This window comes from Phyllostomus hastatus, unplaced genomic scaffold, assembly GCF_019186645.2.
Source record: "Phyllostomus hastatus isolate PE091 unplaced genomic scaffold, TTU_PhHast_1.1 phas_contig_150, whole genome shotgun sequence".
In the NCBI taxonomy this organism is placed as follows: Eukaryota; Metazoa; Chordata; class Mammalia; order Chiroptera; family Phyllostomidae; genus Phyllostomus; species Phyllostomus hastatus.
The window spans coordinates 26,254,442-26,274,951 of record NW_025333611.1 but is presented as its reverse complement, the minus strand read 5'-3'; the positions used below and the strand labels follow the sequence as shown (position 1 = coordinate 26,274,951).

The window sequence follows — 20,510 nt, the reverse complement described above, 5'->3', positions numbered from 1 at the left end:
TGAAGATTTTTCTACTATGTTTCCTTCTAAAAGCTTTATATTTTATATTTAGATCAATGTTTTATTTTGAATTAATTTTTATAAGGTGTGAGATTGAGCTCAAGTATCTTTTTGCTTATGAATGCCTTAAATAATTATTCTAAGACTTTGTTGAATGCTGTCCATTACTGATTACTTTTCCACACTATCACCTTTTCCACTACCTAAATAATAAGACAAAAAGTAGGGACCACAGCTCATGTTTCTTGGCATCTCCCTCTGAACCTAGTGTTCATTCATTCATTCAACAAATAGTAATTGAATACTCACTATGTGCCAGAACTATGTTAGGTGCTCAGAATACATCTGTTCTCATAGAGCTAATAACCACCTAGTAGAGGAAAAAGACAATAAACAACAAAAAAATGGGTAACATTGTGAAGAAGTGCTCAGAAGGAAAAGAAAACCTTGCGGTGACAAAGACCAATGGCCAGGGTGGACCTCCTGCTCGGTTAGGGAGGTGCACTCGGAAGGAGGTTATGCCTAAGCTACAGTCTTAGATCTGGGACATCACTGTGGCTGCCACTGAGGAGGAGGGATGGGTAGAAGCCCTAACTCTTTATTGGTCCAGCCACCTGTCTGTCTCTATACATTCCAACTCTCACAGCTGAAAAAGGCACTTGAATATATTTATCATTTTACACTATAAAATAAAAAGTGTATACAGTACAATGTATCTCTCGACGTGGAAAAATATCCTCAACATATTGTTCAGTGAAAAAAAGACAGTTTTAGGAAATGGTTGCCTCCCCCCCCGCCCCGCCCCCATACTGTCCTTTAGCCATCAGAGTTCCCCAAACCCCTGATTTCTTCCCCTTGGACAGTGATAAGGCTCCAGATACTTGAGAAGGTTCCAGGTAGTCTGTATTGGTTACTCACCCTCTGAGCTATGTCATGGGCCTCCCACCCTGACCCCTCCCTACCTCCTTTGTCAAGTCTACCTGCGGGGAAAGCAGGTGTTCCCAGCTCCCAGAGCTGAATGGCTAGACTGGGATGCAGTGTGGCCTTAGTGGACCAGGCAGAGCCCAGCCTAGGAGGAGGATACAGGGGCGTCCCCAATGTCTACAGCCCAATGTGGTTTTGTGGTTCCCTTTGGATTTTGGATGTTCATAAAACAAGCTGCCAGCTGCCTGCCTGCCACGTGGGTGAGGCTCTACGAGTCGAGTGCCTTTCTGAGAATTGAGTGGGCTGACAGGGCCCAGCACAGTGGGTCCTTGGAGTGCTTCATAGGGCCAGGCGGGGAGACTCAAGCAGCCTGCTTGGGGCCTTCTGGCCATGGAGCAGTAGACAGGCAGGATTCCACGGGCGTCTCTCAAGGGTCCCGAAGGGCCTCCAGGTTTCTCATTCTTCTCTCTGTCTGCTCTTGTCTATACCTTTCTCTGGGCTCACCTGTCAGCACCCAGATCTCCAGAAGACTGGCGGCATTTAGTGCATGCAGACACAAAGGGGTAAGCCTCCCCCTTTCCAGGGCATTCTCAGCATATGTGTGTTTTAGGAGGCACAGAAGTGTGGGGAGTGAGGATTGAGTGGATTTTTTTTCTCCTATGGGCATTGTTAGCCAGTAAGAACTTTCAAGCAGAGACAAAAATTGTTGCTTTTAATATCTGAGGGCAATCTGATCTTTGCTGGAGGACCTGGCAGGGCCTCCCACTGCTGGTGGGGGAGAGCAGTAGAGGCCAAGTGCCTTGGGCCTGGCACTCCGAGAATGCGGCCTGCCAGCTCTGGGGCTGGGGGGCTCCTGTTCCAGCCCTGTGGTCTCTGGATGACTTAACCAGGAGGTTGCCTTGGTTACACAGGCTGAATCTCAGTGAGCCCAGTTACTCATTACCTCTCCCTGGGCTTGGCCCGACATGAGTAGGCAGCCTTGCCTCCTGGCACTTGGTCTGCCCACCCAGACTCACTCCTCTGGGGGTGTGTCCCCAACCTTTGTCCATAGCCGGCAGGGGGAAGGCCAACTGGGCTGGGATGGGACTCAGTCTCTTCTTGCATTTGATACTCCCCTCAGACCTGACATTTGTTCCGTAGTCCCTCATAGTCCCTCACTGTCTGGTCTGGCTCTGCAGATGGGCCCTTCTCCTTCTTGGAAACCAGAGACACCAGGATCCCTGAGAATGGCCAGTAACTGAGGTGTGTCCCACAGGTCACTCAATGGGCTCATGACACATCATCTACCTGTTCCTTGTAGACCCTTACTGCAGAGACTCCAGTCGCCAGGTTCCTGCACCAGCACACCTCCCGGAGGCATTGGTAGCGCCCCAAGCCTCGGAGAAGCTCAGGAGAATGGGCCGTAGTGCCAGGCTCCCTGGGCTCAGACCCTGACGCCACTCCTTACCTGACCTGAGATCTGGGACAAGTCTCACGACTTTGCTGAGGCTTAGTCTCCTCCATGCAGAGGGAATGAGAACACATCACCACCTTGAAGGACTGTTGTGGAGATTGGAGAGGATCAGGGTTAGGGGCCCTGGGCTTTTAGTGCTTTTCCTGCCACCCCAGGCAGGAAGCCACCATCTCTGCTTAATGTCTTGTGTGCCTCACTGTTGCAAAGTATTTTGTGATTTGCCAGGTGTTTTTCGCACACCTGCAATTTATCTGCCCCTTCCAGCAATCAGGTGGGGCAGGCAGAAGAGAGTAATTGTTATTTCTATTTTACTGAGGCTCAAAGAGGTGAAGCAACTTGCCCAAGGTCACCCAGATAGAACCAAATTATAGGTCTTCAGTCTCTGGATGCAAATTGTTTCTCTTTTATTATCCTGCCTTTTGTTGAGGTCAATGGTAATTTTCTAGACCCCAAAACTGTAATGTAATAATAAAATCCTGAAACTAGAAGGTACCTTAGAGCCATGCATTTTGTTTGAATGTGCTTGAACACCTCTACTGATGGAGAACTCACTGCCGATAAGAGTCAACTGGAGAGTGTATTCTGATGGTATACAAGGAGCAGGTGGCCAGAGGCGCAGCCGGCCCCGTAGATGTCTGCCCCATGAGTGAGGCTGTGGGACTGAGCCTCTCTGAGGACATCCCTGAAGCCAGGCCCCCCAGGCCTCCCTCTTAGTCCTGCCCCAGAGCCCTCTCAGTCCTTCCTCTCCAAAACCACAGTCCCTCCCTCAGAAGGGAGCTGTCTCTGCACAGATTGGTTAAGGTTTATTAGCCCTTAAAATTCCTCCAAGATGAGCTGGTATTTATTTCTCTCCAAAGCTTATGTAACCGTAAGAGGATACTGAGGCTGCCAAAGCTGTCTGTGGTTTGGATGGCACTTGCAGTGGTTTCTTTTGGGAGCTAAATATTATAATGAATGATCTCATACTATCATTTTCTTTGGAACCAAGTCATACTTGTCCCAGTGGTACCCGGAGCTACCTCCCAGGTCCCTGCTGTTTTGATTCAGGCTAGTACCTGTGGGTAGGGTGAAGGGGACAGGGAGAGCAAAAATTAGTCCCTTGAGGCAACTTGAACACTCAGCTTCTTCAAGGAGGCTCAGATCTGGGTCTGTAGCCAGGGCTGAGGCTCTGGGTGGCCCTCTGTGATTGGGCTGCTGGGGAGATGATGGGGATGGCCAGCCTTCTAGCCACCATCTGTTCCAATTTGAACTTCTGTAAAGAGGCAGAATGAGGACTTGGAATAGGAATCTTGTCTGGGGGTCTGACTGCTGGGAGATTACAGGCCAATCCTGAAGAGCTGTCAGAGCTAGGGCAGCTTTGTATCAGGAGCCTCCAGCTGTTGGGTGAGAAGTACCGTTTATCTTCTAACACTTACGGCATAGCAGGAACCAAGCTAAGCACTTCGCCTGCATTCACAGGGGAGGCGTGTAAGGCAGTGGGTTGGAGGGTAGACTGTAGAGAGAGTGGCTGGCTAGGTGACTTTGTCTGTCCTCATCTCTAAAAAATGGGGTGATAACAGCCCTCGGTATGGGGTTGTTGGGAAAATTAAATTTGATAATGAGGACAAAGCTCTCAGCAGTGCCGGGCACTAGTAAAGAGCTCAAGAAATGTTAGTTATCATCATCGTCGTCATCTAATCTAATCTTCATAGTAACTCTGTGGGGTGAGGACTCTTGATCTTGTTTTGTGGGGGGAAAAATAAACTTAGAGAGGAGATCATGTGATGAAGGTCACATAGTGAATGAGCAACTGGGCTGGGATGTGAAAGCTTCATTCTTAGTACCCCCAAGGCCTAGAGTCGGGGGAAGCAGGGTTTGTCGCATGATTCCTTCCTCAGGGAACTTGAAAGCTACCATGTGCAGGGCTGGGGAAGGGGAAGAACTGGGTTCCCTGCCATGGAGGTCTGCCCTCCTGGCCAGTGGTTCTCAGAGAAGACTTTCAGGGGCTCACTAGATCCTGAGCTCCAGGAGGGCCCGGGGACCATGTTGGTGTTGTCCACCGCATCCCAGCTGGGAGCACTGTGCCTGACATATGGCCAGCACTCAGAGTCCCTGTTGGGACAACTTATACCTGCAGTGCCCTTTGGGCACCATCATTTTAGCAAGTGGAGATTGGCTTCTCTTTCTGTCATCAGTAACCTCTTGGAGCTCAGTGACATGGTGCCATCCACTGGGCTGGTTAGTCCCCAGGGAACAAAACACCTGGGGCAGGTGAGGAGGAGTCTGTGCTGGGAACAGAATGGCTGTGGCAGCCAGAACTCTGGGGAGTCCATGGAGGAGACCATGGGAGGGCAGGCTTGATGGGAGCTTTGAAAGCCCTGGTCAGGTGCCTTGAACTTAGTGGGCGAATCTTCACAAATCACCTACTATGTGCCTGCAGTGTGCTTGGGGGCTACAGATACAACTTGAAGTGAGATTTGTTTCCTGCTTCCAGAGAAGGCCCAGGCTGGTGGGGAAGGGATGGCATTGTAATCAAATAAGTCATTGTTAATTACAAATTGTGGTAATCATTATGAATGGAAAGAGCCCTGGGTTAGAGGCATGCAAAAAATAAAAATGTAATAAAAAGGCCCTGGGTACAGAGATGGAGGATAACAGACAGAGGAGGAACTCCCATGCATGTATGTGCAGTTAAGGCAGGCCTCTCGGAGGAGGGGACATTTGAGCTCCTTTGGGAACAGTGTAAGGCCTCAAATGGAACTTGGTCTTCCTCCCTGATAGTCACAGGGGAATTTGAAGCTCTGGCTCCCCAAGCTGGCGCCAAAGCCTAAGTAAAGCCATACTAAGACATTTCTGAAGACGGCCCTGGGCCAGAATCTCAAGAGTAAAGGTCCTGTCGCACCCAGGAGGCTGGGAGTAATTAACAGTGAAGGGGCTTAGAGAGGGCTTAATTAAAGAAAGAAGCGATGGCTCCACCCAATCGGGTAAGAGGCGCCATACACCCCTGTTCCCCAAGGGCATACATGATACTTGTTTCCAAAAGTTTTCCCATGTTTATTCCCCAGGTTTGGGATCTTCTTAAATGTTGTAAGTGTCCCCAGCATGAAGAAAACTCTGGATTTTTGCTTTACTCCTTTGCAGAGCATTTTCAACCTCTAGTGTTTGCCCTTGGTCACCTTCACACATACCCAGCAGGTCCTGTTGGTTCCACCTCCAAGGTAGCTCTTGGATTCAAATCCATCCTCTTCCCTGCAGCTCCTGTGTCCCTATTGCATTCCAGGCCACCTCTGCTTGCAGCCAGGGGTACTTTTCAAGATGTTGGCCTTCCATTGCTTTCTTATTGACATGTGGAACCAAATAATAACAACCTTTTTCCAAGGCCTGGGAGGCCCTATGGTCTGACCCTGTCTGCTCTCCATCTTCATCTTATACCTTGCGCTGCGCTCTCCCTCCCCGCTCTTCACTCACATTTAGGGCCTGCGCCTAGGCTGCTCCCCTTGCCCCAGGATTTCATCTGGTTGGATGAGGTCTGAGCTCCAGTGTCATGTCCCAGCTGGAAGCATGCAGCAGACACAGTGATTGACATCTAGGCTTCAGTGCTTAGAAGCAGGAGGCAAGGCACTCTGTGGGTCTCAAAATTCCTGTGAACGTGTGCGGGGCATAGGAGAGCACACCTTTGACAGTAGATGTTGTAAATGTTACAGTCTCTTTCCTACTTGGGCTGAAACAAGAATATATCCCTTAGAGTGCTTTATACCTAATACTTTTCAGGGCATTTTCCCATCCATTTATTACCTTCCTTAAAGCTGTTGAAATCCTACCACCAGGTAGGGTGAGCACTGTGATCGCCTTATCAACCAGGAAGTGGCCTCAGAGAGGTTACAGCTCTGCTCAAGGCCACACGGGGAATGGACAGTGAAACTGGGACTGATGACAGCTGCATTTGATCTTCTTCAGAGGGTGACAATGTGGAAGGAGCAGGTGAAGTTGCTGAGGTGGGAATGATTTTGACCTGTTTGAGGAACAGGTCGTGTTCCCAAAATGTAAGTGTAGGGAGCACGTGGGGAAGTGGTTTGACTGGAGGTGGGAGAGGGAGGCGGGACACAGACCTTGCAGGGCTCTCGAGGCTGTGATAAAGTGTTTGAAAGTTTGGGTGGGTTTTAAGTTGAGCGGGGAAATGACATGATTGGATTTGTACTTGAAAGGATCACCCCGTAGAACTTTCAGACTTCCTGAGCTTCATTTTCCCCATCTGTTAGGAAGGGAATAATCAAAGGTATCTGACAGGATTATTGAGGGGCGATGAAAGACATGAAAGCACCAAGCGAATCGATTCATGTTTGTGAAATGCACAACAAATGGAAAGACCTTGCAGATTTGAAGCTCTCCACTTGGGGGTGGGTTGGCTCCTGAAGGGTTAATCAAACCTGTCTTGGGAAAAGCAATCCCACTCTGCTAATATAATGGTAAGGGATGCAATTCAGGCTGTTTATTTTTGAGAGATTTGGTCCTCCTATTAAGCAATCACCCTGTTTATGTCACTGCTAATTGAAGTAAATTGCTTTCTGCAATCAAATCGGGAAGTTCCCTCTTCTGATCATGAAGGGACGTGGACTCCAGTTCCTGGTTTTAGTATTTAGTCTGCCTTGAGACTTGCCCTCTAATTAATTGCATACATTCCGCTGATTTCCTTAACCGTGCACTTGGCTTGCTGTTGGGTCAACAGTGCGTTGATTTTGAAGTTGCACTCTGGGACCGGAAGTGTTCCTTCTTCTTCTCTGCCCGCCCCCCACCCCACATCCCCAACCCCAGCCCCAGCCAGAGCAGCCTTCCTGGTGGTGGAGAGTGGCCTTCCAGCAGATGTGGGAGGTGGACATGAGCAGCAGGTGTGGCTGCCGCTGGCCCCTGCCCGGTGGGGTGCTTCCCCAGGCTCATCAGGCTTCTGCTCTACCTCTGTTCTTCCCACGGGAGGAGAGTGGCGGGGTGGCTGGCAGAGAGTAGGCACCTTAATTCTTCTGGCTGTTCTGCCACCATACATGTACACACTGTCAGTTCTCTGTCATTCCCGTGGCCTGGCTAGAAAAGGACTCCTGGGGACAGAGCAGGTTATGGGGAGACTTTACCAGAAAACAATGAGTGGGACAGAGTCTGGGCCTGGGGCATGGAGGGTGGGCAAGGGGAGCTGGGGGGTGTTTTAAAGGGGGTACCGTGACTTCTAAGGCCTGTAGCCCAGCCCCATGGAGGGTGTCCCAGTGTCTGTTCCTAGTCTTGATGGTCAGTGGCAGAGGGTAGCAAGGAGGTATCTGATGTCAGACAGAGTTCTTAGGTTGGATGTCCTTGGAAGTCCTTCTCCCAACTTTTGCCAGGTGACCGAGAAAGTAGAAAGTGCCCCCCATAATTCTTCCTCTGGGCCAAAAGGAAAATAAAGGGCCCCGGGGTTCAAGCCAAGGTGACGCATTTTGGGTGCTTTACCTTGAGGTATGGAGAGCATCTCTTTGTGGGTCAGTCCTGTGCCCCCACAGAAGGCAGCCTTCGAGGTCCAGCGCAAGTGCTGCCGCCTGCTGGCAGGGCTGCCTGCTGCCCTCAGCCGGGACTCCTGCCTGTCTGGTCCCCAGGCACTGGGCACCTCTGGGGCAGTGTTGTGCCCCTTGCGCCCTGTACTTGGTCCTGTATTCGAGTTGCTGAGACTCCTAGGTCTGCGGATAAAGACTCAAATCAGACACAGCCCCTGCCTTCAAGGAGCTTATGGTATGGTGGAGAAGCTAGTCAAGTAATCAGGAGCTAAAATCACTAACTCTTGGAAGTGGCATTTTTTGAGTGCTTACTGGGAGCCAGGCACTTTGCTTAACGTGCATTGACTCATTCAGATGGTAAAGTCGAGGCTGAGTCACTCTGGAAAACAGTATGGTGGTTTCTTAGAGAGTTAGATAGCAATTTACCATCCTACTCCCAGGTATGTACCAAGAGATTTGAAAGCCTGTGTCCACGCAAAACCTTAGACACAAATGTTCGTAGCAGCACCGTTTATAATAGCCCCAAACTGGAAAGAATTCAGATGCCTATCAGCTGATGAAAGTATAAAGTAATATATGTGCTCCATACGATGGAATATTATTCAGCAATAAGAAGGAATGAAGTGCTGATATATTCTGCAATGTGGATAAGCCTCAGAAACTTTACACGGAGTTAAGAGAGCCAGACACAAGGGCCCCACTGCACGATTCCGTGTATATGAAATGCCCAGAAAGGCAAATCGCTGAGGCAGAAGGTAGGGGAGTGGTGCCTGGCGCCGGGGGTAGCAGTGAGGACCAACTGTGAATGGGCCCAGGGGATCTCCTGGGTCTCAGAACTATTCTAAAACTGGGTGATGGCGATGGTTGCACAGCTCAGATTTTTTTTTAAATATTAAGTTGTTTACCTAAAATGGGTGAATTTTATGATATGTAAATTATACTTCGATCAAGTTTCTGAAAAATTGAGGCTCAGGTCATATCACCTGCCTGGAGAGAATGGCTATTGAATAGTGAAGCCGAATTCAGACCCAGGGGAAGCTCCAGCAGGCCTGGGGCGGGGGGGGGGGGTGGTGGGAGGGCGGCGTTCTTGGAATGTTGTTGGACAAGATGGCAACACTTGGCCTGTGTCTTGAGTCTTGTGTACAAGTTCGCAAGACCTTCTCTACCAGAAAGCCTTCTGGGCTCCCATCTTTGACCTCCACTCACTTTAAGAGCTGGATCCCATTGCGTTAGCAGAAGAGTGTCCACTCTTGGAGGAGGAGGATGGCACCAGCCATCTTCCTTACGCAAGGAAAATCCATGATTGGTGACTAATGTGGCTTCTGGAGAGGTGCTTCAGCTGGAGCAGGGGACAGGCTGAAGACTTGGGCTCCAGCCCTGCTGAAGCCCCTGCCTGTTTTGCTCAGGCAGGCACAGTCCTCTACAGGACGGTCCAGCTTCAGGCTGCTGGGAGGGAAACTCCAGGCCCCTTGAGAATTCTTTCTGGAGGCTCCCTCCAGAAGCATATTTGGGGCTAAACAGGCAGAAGGAAATAAAGGCTTTAAAAACATTTCCCAAACCTTTCCAGAATGCTCCTCACTGACTTAGTCATAGCGGTTCCCAGAGAGCAGGGTGGTTGGGAGGCCCTTTCTCCCCCTCACCCCTAGGCAGGCACTTTGTCTGCAGAGAACGAAAAGTCAAGAATTAAACCGACCTGAAGGGCTGCTTGCTATACACCAGCAACTCGAAACAATGTCAGCGATGCAGTATTCTGCCGCACCTCCCCCCCGACCCCGCCCCACCCCACCCCGGGGGCAGACTGCCCCTCTGCCTGCCTGAGTGTGCTGCTTTTGGGGCACTGACTTGCTGGCAGGTCGCACAGACTCCTGACACACTGGCTCGAGACAAAAATGAAATGTGCTATAAAAAACTGGGGTCTCTCCTTCCTCCGGAACCCTGTGACATGCCTCGCTCCTCTGTGTGTCGGCCGCTCTGTTGTTCCCTCTCTGGCTTTCTCAGCTTTGTTAAAGTGACATGTCCTCAATTCCAGGAACTGACAGAGGCTGACCTACCTCTTTTAGGTTCAATTCCAGATTCCTGAGAGTTAGAATCTAACAGGACCACGGTAAATCAGGACTCCAGTGCTAATCCAATGGCCAAAGGAGGGCATCCTGAAAACGAGGGCTGCTAGGGCCCACAGGGGCTTGTGTGCTGGCAGACACCCCAAAACATGTGTGCTGTATTCATCTGGGTGTAGTTTGAGAGGATCCGACTGTTTTGTTTGGGACCCCCACAAATTTATGTCTTTATGTATCTGTTTTCTTATGGACATATGTCCTTTTTCACTTAAGTGACCTGGAGTGGATTTTTATTTCTTACAATAGGACAATCCTTACCCAAAAAAGAACATAACTTAATGGGCAAAGTGGCCACATAAAAACGGCTAACCCCCTTGGCTGGAGACTCGGGTTTGGAGGGTAAGGGACAGTGTGCCTCCGAATGAGGCACAAATCTCTATGTTGATGCTTCCCAGTGGGGAGCTGTCCTTCTCAGAGTGGTTGTAAATGAGACGTGTTGTGACTGAGTGGGTCATTTGTCCCTCTCCCCTCTGCCCTCTCCTTTCCCACGGATTTTCCATTCTCCCATCCAGACAACTCTGAGTAAGGAGTTCCCCCCGTCTGCATTTTTCTAAGGGTCAGCAAGCTCATTGCCAGCCTTCCCCTCCTTCCCTCCCTGGCTGGGGACCGGGGCCCCTATGGGCAGGGGACCTTGCAACCTCCGAGGCCCTCCGAGCCTCCAGAAGAGATGCAGCAGGAGGTCCAGCATCACCTGTGAGGCATTCTTACCAGAAATGTGTAGCCTGAATCCAGTCTGACTTCTACTTCCAGTTTACAGAAGTAAGAGGAATACGGAGATGATTTAGATGACACTGCCCTGCTCTTTGGAAACCACTGTGACTAATCAGACAAGTAGGAATACGGAGCACTCGGCGGGCGAGCGAGCAGGCCTGGAGCCGGCCCAGAGCCCGTGCCATGTCACAAAAAGCCGGGGGGACAGGTCTAGATTAAAAGAGGCTGAAAATACACAAGAAGTATGTGTAGACTACAGATTTTAATTGGTTCCTTGTTCAGATAAATAGATAAAAAGGCGCTTTTAGAAAATACTAAGAAATTTGATTCTAACCTAGTTTGCCTGATACTAGGAAATGGGTGTTAATGTTCTTAGGTGTGACCGTTGCAGGCTGATTATGAGGAGAATAGTATTATTTTGGAAGTTGCATGAGAGAATATTTGCCCCTTATTTTACATTTTCTTCTAAATAAAAACTATATATGTCTGTGTGTATGTATATATAAAGAGCAGTTATGACAAAATATTTACAGTTTTTTAATCTAGGTGGTTGTTATAAGGATGCTTATTGTTTTATTTTTTCAACTCTGCTTACATTTCAAAATTTTCATAATGAAAAGCTGGGAAGCGGAAATAAACAAGTAAGATTAGACTTGAATCCAGATTCCTCTGTTTACTAAAGGTGGGCCTTGAGCCAGTTACGTAAGCCTTTGAGATTCAGTTGTCTTTTCTGTAAAGTGGGGATGATAATAGTGCTTACCTCATAGGCATAGGAAGATGAAATAAGATCATTTATGTGATGCCTTTAATATAGCACTTGGTCCATAGATGCTCCAGGGAGTTGACTTTGTCCACAAACAGTAATAACACAGAGGAATACCCTGTGGTTTCTTTCCCTACCAGCTTCCTCCTCGGTCAGAGGCGGGCTTCTCAGTCAGCCAGCAAATTCTTATGAAGACTGCCTGTCTCCTTATTGCCCCTCCAGATCCAACCTTCCCGTTCACTACCCTGCCCTGTGACCTGAGGGGCTGACAGGGATGGGGTGCACCTTGGGCTCACTTCCCTCCAGTTTCTGGCTGGGTTTGGCCAATGTGCAGTGCAAGCAGGGGGGACTGGAGGGAGGAAGGAAAGTGAGGTGGGCTGCCTTGGGTGGGCACCATCCCGTTATCTCCTTTCAGGCCTAGGAATGTGCAGCTCCTCCCACCCCACCCCGACACCCTGTGGCTCTCTCTGGCACACTGCACTCCCTGTTGCTTTCCTGCAAGTCTTGATCCTGTTGGAATATACCACCTCTTTCCTACCACCACCACCACTCCAACGGACAGAGTCTGCTGTGTGCTGACCGTTTTGCCAGGCCCTGAGGGATATCACCATTAATAAATAGATGTCGTCCTGTTCCTTCTGGAGCTTCCTGGTCTTCACCTCAAGCCTGTCCCCTTGGGGATTTCCGAGCTGACACTGAGTTCCCTATTCCACGAAGAAGACAAGCCCCAGGACCCCTTCCCTGCTTTCACCCCCAGTACGCAGAGAAATCTGACTTACGTCCTGGGGTATCTTGGCCCACCCCAGATCTTCAGATCAACCAACAGAGAGAAATGTAGCTGCACCCTCTTTCTCTCTCCTTTGTTTGTCTAGGAGCCTAAGAGCTCAGTGGAACCTCCTTAAATGACACAAGGCAAACAAATGTGGTAACACTTAGCAGGATGCTGTGTGCAGTGTGGGGCTTTATTCAATCAAATTCATGGTGAGAACTCAGAAAACACATTTGTCTACAACAATAGGATTAGATGATGTTCTTTTAAAAAAAGATTTTATTTATTTTCAGAGAGAGGGAATGGGAACAAGAGAGGGAGAGAAACATTGATGTGAGAGAGAAATATCCATCAGTTGCCTTTCATGCACACCCCAACTGGGGACCCAGTCCGCTGGGGAACTGAACCCAGCAGCCCAGGCATGTGCCCTGACTGGCAATCGTACTGGAGACCTTCCCAGTGACCTTTCACGTTGTGGGATGAAGCCCAACCAACTGAGCCACACCAGTCAGGGCTAGATTATGTTCTTAGATGTTTCATTGAGCTTTCAATATCTGTATAAATGACCCCCAAATGAGACTTGGAGTTTACAGACTCAGGGCCTTGTTTTGTATCTCCTGTGAGAATGGTTTTCCCACTTTCACTGCAAACACAAGAGGTGGACATTGTAGGCAAGTTTTCTCTGCAGCCACGTGGTGAACAGGCCCTGCCCTGGCCATGTCCCTGCTTCGTTCAATGAATGATTTCATACCTCTCTTCTCCCTGTGGGGAAGGTGTTCATGATGAGACCTGTCTTTTTGTCCAAACACCAAGGAGATAGTTGATGAGACGTGAGTCTGGTTTGGTAGCTCACAAAGGGTCCTCTCGGGGAGTGCAGTTTTCTCTCGTGTAGCCCTGTGAGATGATTAAAAACCCTCCTGGCTTGCGCTTCTCAAGGACCCCAGAAAGCCGAACCATATGGAGAGGTTGTTTGCACTTGGGTCGCATCCCCTGGCTCCACGCATTGGCTGCAAGGTTGTGATTATAGCTCCTAAGTACGAGCCTCACCCAGAGGCTTTTCCGAGGTTGTGGTGAGCATGTGGGCAAGTGGAAAACGAGTAGCCCAAGCCAAAAAGGAATTTCTGGTTTGGGAGCTGCTTCACAGTAAGATGTTGCAGCAAAGGGAGCAGTCAGGGAAAATGGAAGTTTTGCAAATCCACAGTAAAGCAGAGCAAGATTCCTTCCTGCACATGGCATTCTCCAGCAAGAGTGCTTCTGAGATGACACCTAATGTTTATTGAGCATTTATTTATTGCATGCCTGACCCTGGGCCAACCCCTTGATGTATATCTTCACATTGGATCCTCACAACAGCCCCTGTGATAATTGCTACCCTTAACAATAATGCTTATCTCAGTAATAAAAACCCTATGGTACAGATGAGGAAACTGAAACTTGGCTAAGAAAAATTCTTCTAAGGATATAGAATTTGTAAATGGGTAGAAGCAGGCCTTGAACCCAGGTCTGGTTACTTTAAAAAATCTGGTTATAATACCTATATCGCACTACCCACCTCCTGGCCTTTTTGCCAAGGAGGCATTTTCGTGCCACGCAGACCTGATGGACAGGTGAAAACAGAAAACAAGGAAAGACCTACCTGTTAGGACATAAGCTTCGTAAGGACAGGAATCTTATTTAGTACCCTGTTATATACCTAGTACCTAGAACAGTGCCTGGCAAATGTTTGTTGAAAGCAGTGAAAGAACAAATGATTATTAGTCATTTGTCACCTAATCTTAGCCATCACACTCCCAGCCTGTGATTGAGTGGGTGATAACGACAGTAGAAGAAACAGATTTTGATTAGCCAAATCTACCCAACATGGGAGTGGTGGGGTGGGGCCTACAGGACTGGAGAGATGTTGGCTTTTAGCTGTGGATGGTGGCCACAGACACAAGGAATGCCATAGAGAGCTCCACAAGACAAGTAGGGGCTGGCAACAGGTGACAGGCATCAGGGCTTGGCCTCCTCTGCCCTGAGCTTCCAGCAGACAAGGCATGGGAGGGAGGGGAAGGGGGAAGAAGAAGGACGAATGTGAGAAATCGGGGAGGGGGGTGAGAAAGCACAGGAGCTGTAGGGAGGCTGGAAGGCCCCGGTTAGTGCTGCTGCAAGAGGTCAGACCAACTCGGAGGCGCCTCCTTCCTCCTACTCCTTCTCCCATTGTCAGGCTGTCTGAGTGAGAACAATGGGAATGGAATCCTTCTTCCCCTCCCGCATGGCACGGCTGGGCCCACTTCCTCCTCGCCCCACTGAAAGGAATGCTTTCTTGTCCTGGCTGTGTGGTACCCACAGGGAAGAATGGCGCTGGGGGCTCCCCAGGGGCGGAAGGCTTTGTGGCTTGAGCTGATGACAATTGGGGTTGGAGCAGGGAGGGGGTGGGGGTGGGGAATCTTTTCAAAATTCCTCTTGGGTTTCTAGCAAGTGTTTCTGCTCTTTTTCCTGACTCACTATGGGGTCTGCATTGTGAGGCGCTAGGTCCCTAGGGGCCCTGGCTGTCTTTGGAAGCAGACCACTCAGGTGGATCTGTGAATCAGAGGGACAGGGCCAGCAGCCCCAGCCAGCCCACTGGGACAGTTAGTTGGGCCTAGACACCTCCCATCCTGGGCAGAGCCCTTTGTTCCTGGCCTCCCAGTAGTCCAGAAGCCACCGCATTTCATGTGGAAATGACTTCATTGCCACACCTCTCAGAGAACCCTTGGACAGACACTATGTACCCCTGATCTCTGCCAGCGTCGTCACTGTGGGGTGGCATGAAGGGGAGACTGGGCTTTTCATTCCAGGTTTAGAAGACACAAAAGCTGCTGCTTCTTCTCTTTCCCCACGTGTCATGGTCTCAAAGCAGCTGTTTAACCTTCCCCTTGCCTGGGAGGGCATCCCTTCACCCACAGCCTATGGGGTGGCCAGGAAGCTCTCAGAATGGCCCACGGGGGGACCAGATCCACTCTTTGGTACCATCTCACTCCTGGGCCAAAGGTCCTGGGAACTTCTCAGATCTTCAGATTTTCAGAAAACCTCCCCCTCATGAGCTCTTAAGGCCAGAAGAAGGTGGAGGAGGAATCCCTGGGGGCTCAGAGTAGCATGGGTGTGGGAGTGGGAGTGTTGTTGAGCATACCAAGGGCAGGGAAGGGTGGCCAGGCCCTCAGTATTTCTGAAGGGATTCCAGCCAATTCTTTCTACCAGTATATTCTTGGAACTGGGGACAGTGGGGTGGGGGTGCAGGTGGGGGTTCAGAAGGGAAAATCTTCCTGAGTTGGGGAGCCAGTGGAAAGTGTGAAAGAACATGGGTTTGGAAGACCTGGGCAGGTGTCTGAGTTCCAGTCCAGCGACTCGGCTGTGGAACCAGGGGAAGGGGTCATGCTAATGACACCGTGATAGGAGCTGACAGTGCGGAGCTCTGCAGGGGCCTAATCACCATACATCACCGCTCACCTGTGGCCAAGCTCCTGGGGACCACGGCGGGCAGAGGGCTGGGGGACATCTCAGCACACGGTACATGAACATTCGTTTAACCTCACCGTCGTTGCCTGAGCTGCTGCCCCCAGGAAAGAGACCTCCCTATGTTTCCCTCTTCAGAGAATGAACCTCCCTTGTCCGCCAGCCTCAGTGTGGGGCAGACCCGATGCTGCATGGAGGCAGGGAGTTAATGGCGTCTGGCTGTATCTTAAACAGCCTGTCAGCCCATTCCTGGCTCTCGTGCTCCCTCTTCACCCCCTCTTCTAGAGACATCCCTTGGTGGAGTCATCCCTGGGCCCTTCGCAGGGATCATGTGTAAATCATGTGGCTGCTGCTTACATGATTTAGGAGTCAGCTTTCAGGGGCCTGCTCACTGGTGACCACTCATCCATCTGCTCACCAGCTTTCTTTCCCTTGTTGCTGGGTTTTTGTTTGTTTTATTTTTTGCTGCCGTCTCTTTTCCTGCTGATGTTGTCCTTCTGAGTTCATGTGTTTCAGGGGGAAAAAAATCCCTTCATCTTATTTTAGTGGGCTTTGAAATGTTAAGTGCATGTGTTCAGTCTTCCATCTTTAACAGGATGGAATTTATCCAGTCTGCTGATTAATCCCTTTATCAATCACTCACGCGCTGCCCAGGATGTCTATGAATGTGGCATAACACAAAATTGTAAATTGACCTAAACCCTTTTTTTTTGCTCATCAGTTTTCATTAGTGTTTGTATATTTAATGTGTAGCCCAAGACAACTCTTCTTCCAGGGTGACCCAGAGATGCCAAAAGGTTGGATACCCCTGACTGGCTTTCATGCTTTGGGTATCAAAAAGCATTGTGAGTCGTGGCCCTTAAACACATTTCAGCTTGCAAATTAACTTTGCAAATAAGTTATCGTGGATTCTTTCTCTTCTCTCAGCTCCCACCGTCTTTCCCTACAACCGCTCCCCAGAGCTTCGTGCACATGTTCTGGGTGACTCACCGAGTGCCTTGCACCCTAGCTAGCCCATCTGTTACAGAGTCTTTATCTGAGAAGAGACACTAGCACGGTAGCAAGGTTAAATTCTACAAGCCTATGATGTCATTGTTAATTTTTATTATAAATAGTATTGAAGATATCAAAAAGTCTGTAAAAGGTACATGTAGAGTGTGAGAGAAGATACATATTGTACCCAGCATCCAGCTTACTCCCCTTAACCCCCAATCCCTGAGTGCCTCTTCCCATTGCATGCCCCGCCCTCCCAGAAGCAATCACTACTTTGTGGTAATCACTGCTTCTCTTCATAGTTTTGCTACCTGGGCATGGAAACCTAAGCAATACATTATTTCTTTTTACCTGTTTTGGAAATCTCTATGAATGGAATCATATATTTGTAGTTCTCTCTAATTTGCTTCCTTTACTCAGTGTTGTGGGGTTTTTTTTTTGAGATTCATTCAATTGACCCTGGTAGCTGCAGTTCATTCATTCAGCTATAATGTTCCATTATGATCTGTCAACACAGTTTCTTTCCATGTTCTACTGGTGATGGACATTAGGATTGTTTCCTTCTTTTACTCTTCTGAGCAACAGAGCTGGGACTATGGTGAGGCAAAAAAGACCCTGCTTAAGTTTCCTGTAGCTGCTGGAACAAATGACCAGAGAAGTGGTGGCTTAAAACAACAGAAATTTATTCTCTCACAGTTCTGGAGGTCACAAATCTGCAGTCACGGTGTCGGCAGGGCTAGGCTCCCTTTGGAGGATCTAGGAGAGGATCTTCCTTGCCTCTTCTAGCTTCCGGTGGCTCCAACCCACGGCCCTCAGGCCGCATGTGGCCCAGGATGGCTATGAATGCAGCCTAACACAAAATTGTAAATTTACTTAAACATTATGAGATTTTTATTCTGTGATTATGTGTTGCAATATATTTAATGTGTGACCAAGACAGCTCTTCTTCCAGTGTGGCCCAGAGGTGCCAAAAGGTTGGACACCCCTGGATGGCTTGTGGCAGCGTAACTCCAATCTCGGCCTCCGTCTTCACATGACCTTACCCTCTTCTCCCTCTGTCTCTCCTCTTTGTGCCCCTTTCAAGGACACTTCTCATTGAATTTAGGGCCCACCTAGATTATCCTGAATGATCTCATCTCCAGATCCTTACCTTAATTACATCTTCAAAGACCCTTTCTTCACATAAGGTCACAGCCACATGTTTCGGGACATGCACTTGTCTTCTGGGGTTGCGGGGGGTGGCCGTGGTACCTTACCTTTTGTGCCCCAGGAGCCTCTCTTCTCACCTTGGCCCTGCTGTGAACATCTGTGCACGTCGCCTAGAACCCTCAGACAGGAGTTTGTCCAGAGTACATAACACGGGAGTAGAATTGCTGGGCAGTAGAAGATGTGCATATTAATCTGTATTAGGTAAGGCCAAACTTTTCTTCAAAGTGATCGTGCCCATTTCTGTCACCACCAGCAGTGAGTGGCAGTTTCCGTTGTCCCTCAGCCTGTCTAGGACCTGCATTGACCTACTTCCTAGTCATAGTTGGTCTGGTCGGTGTGAAAGGGTAGGTGCGGAAAGACTAGATGTGAGAGAGTTCCTTGGCAAGGTTTTTATGTGCATTTCTAGCGACCCGTGAGGGCTGAGCATATTTTCACATGTTAACGGGCCATTTGTGTTTCTTCTGCTGTGAAATGCTTTCTTAAGGCTTTTGCTCATGTTTATAATTTATTTTTGCTTCCTTTTTATTTATAGGAGTACTTTATATACTCTCTATAGTAACCCTTTGTTGTTAAATGGGTTCCAAATATCTTTTCATAGTAAGTTGCCTTTTTACTCTCTCCTTTTAAAATGTAGTTGAATTTACTGTTTTCTTTATCATTTGAGCTTTTGGATTAAGAAATCTTCCCTATCCTTAAGCATAAAAATACTTCTCTATGTTGCTTTTTATAGATTTTATAGTTTTATCTTTCATATTCAAATCCTGGAATGGGTCTTTCAGCAAACCATGCGAGGCAGGGGGGCAATTTCACTTATTTGTATTTAATTAACCAATTGTCTCAGCGCCGTTTATTAAAAGTACAGGCTCTACCCACTATCCAAAAGGTCTCTCTGGTCATAAATCAAGCTTCGGCATGTACATTGTTCTCCGTTCTGTTCCATTGGTCCGTTTGTCTGTCCTTGTTTCAGTGAACACTGTCTTCTTAATTCCTACACTTTCACAATAAGGCATGGCATCTGTTTGGGTAGGTTCCCCCAACTTACTCTTTTTCAGAAGCGTCTTGGTTTTCTTGGACAGTTGCTGTATCATAAATGTTTTTGGAACAGCTTTTCAAATCCCTTGAAAATACCTGTTGAAATTTTTATAGGCAGTGCATGAAAGATGTAAATTAATTTGGCTAGAATTGATGTAATTACAATTTTGAATTTTCTTATCTAAGAATAATGTATTTCTTTTCACTTATTTAGATCTTTTTTTTTTAATTGATCTTTTAGAAAGAGGGAGGAAGGGAGAGAGAGAGAGCAAGAGAAAGAAATATCAATTTGCCATTCCACTTACCCATGCATTCATTAGTTGGTTTTTGTATGTGCCCTGACCAGGAATCAAACTTGCAACTTTGGTATATCGAAACGACATTCTAATCAACTGAGCTACCCAGCCAGGGCTGCATTTATTTAGATCTTCAAAATATCATTTAAACTTTGATCACTTTCCACAAAGGGTTTACATATCTTTTCTAGATTTATTCCTAGGTACTGTAAAATTTTTGGTGGGCTTTAGAAACGAGTATCTTTTATTTTCAGTTTTATTTTTTTTAAAGATTTTATTTATTTATTTATTTTTAGAGAGAGAGGAAGGGAGGGAGAAAGAGAGGGAGAGACACATCAATGTGTGGTTGCCTCTCACATGCTCCCTACTGGGGACCTGGCCTGCAACCCAGGCACGTGCTCCAACTGGGAATCGAACCTGTGACCCTCTGGTTCCCAAGCCAGCACTCAATCCACTGAGCCACTTCAGCCAGGGCAGAAATGGGTATCTTTTAAAGAAAATTACATTTTCTGTTTATTGCTGATGTATAGGAATACAAATGATTTTTGTATCCACCAATCTTGCAGACCTTTCTTATTAGTTCATACTGTAGATGAACATTATTTTGGGGTTTCTAGGTAGCCAGTTATTCACCTGGAAATAATGACGGTCTTACTCCACTCACCCTTTTGTAGATGAGATATTGTTAGTCCTGCAGGTCCAGTAAGAAAACTTTAAGTAACACTTACTGAATTCAAAACGATCATTTGTCTATTTTATATAAATTCACCTTAATGTTTAAGGAGCCCTAGTCCAACTATGTGGCATAAAATGCAGAAATCGGTTGAAGCAGCAGATCTGAATGCCAGTTCGTGGGATACACAGGATGTTGGGGAGAGCTAGGAACAGCCCGCTGACTGAGGTCCCGAGACTGTAAGGCAGGTTCCTCACTGCACATGACATGTTGATGCTGCCGTGAGTTTGTAGGTGATACTTGCTGGCAGAATGACTGCCTCACAACTTCCTCTCCTCTCTTCTAGGATGGTGGAGGATGAGCGTGGGCTGTGGAATCAAACAGATCACCGAGTGTCCCCAGGCAAGTGGCTTACCCTGTCTGAATCATAATTTTCTCATTCGTCAACTGGTGGTGACCAGTATCCCTCAAAGGGTTTGGGGGAAGATTGAACGCATTAATAAATATGAAGCGTGGAAGACAGCTCGGTACCTAGTAAATGCACTTTTAATGTCAGCAACAAACTGTGGACCCAGGCAGGTCCCTGCGTCCTGTGACTTCATCA

At 48.2% G+C, this 20,510-nt stretch overlaps 1 long non-coding RNA gene across 1 annotated transcript in view; it reads left to right on the top strand.

Moving 5' to 3' along the window:
* The window catches only part of LOC123810165, a 37,592-nt gene extending 17,284 nt beyond the window's left edge, over positions 1–20,308 (top strand). Inside the window, exon 3 of the long non-coding RNA XR_006784191.1 lies at positions 20,253–20,308. This is a non-coding gene — a long non-coding RNA (uncharacterized LOC123810165). The remainder of the gene's footprint in view (positions 1–20,252) is intronic.
* The last annotated feature ends 202 nt before the right edge of the window (positions 20,309–20,510 follow it).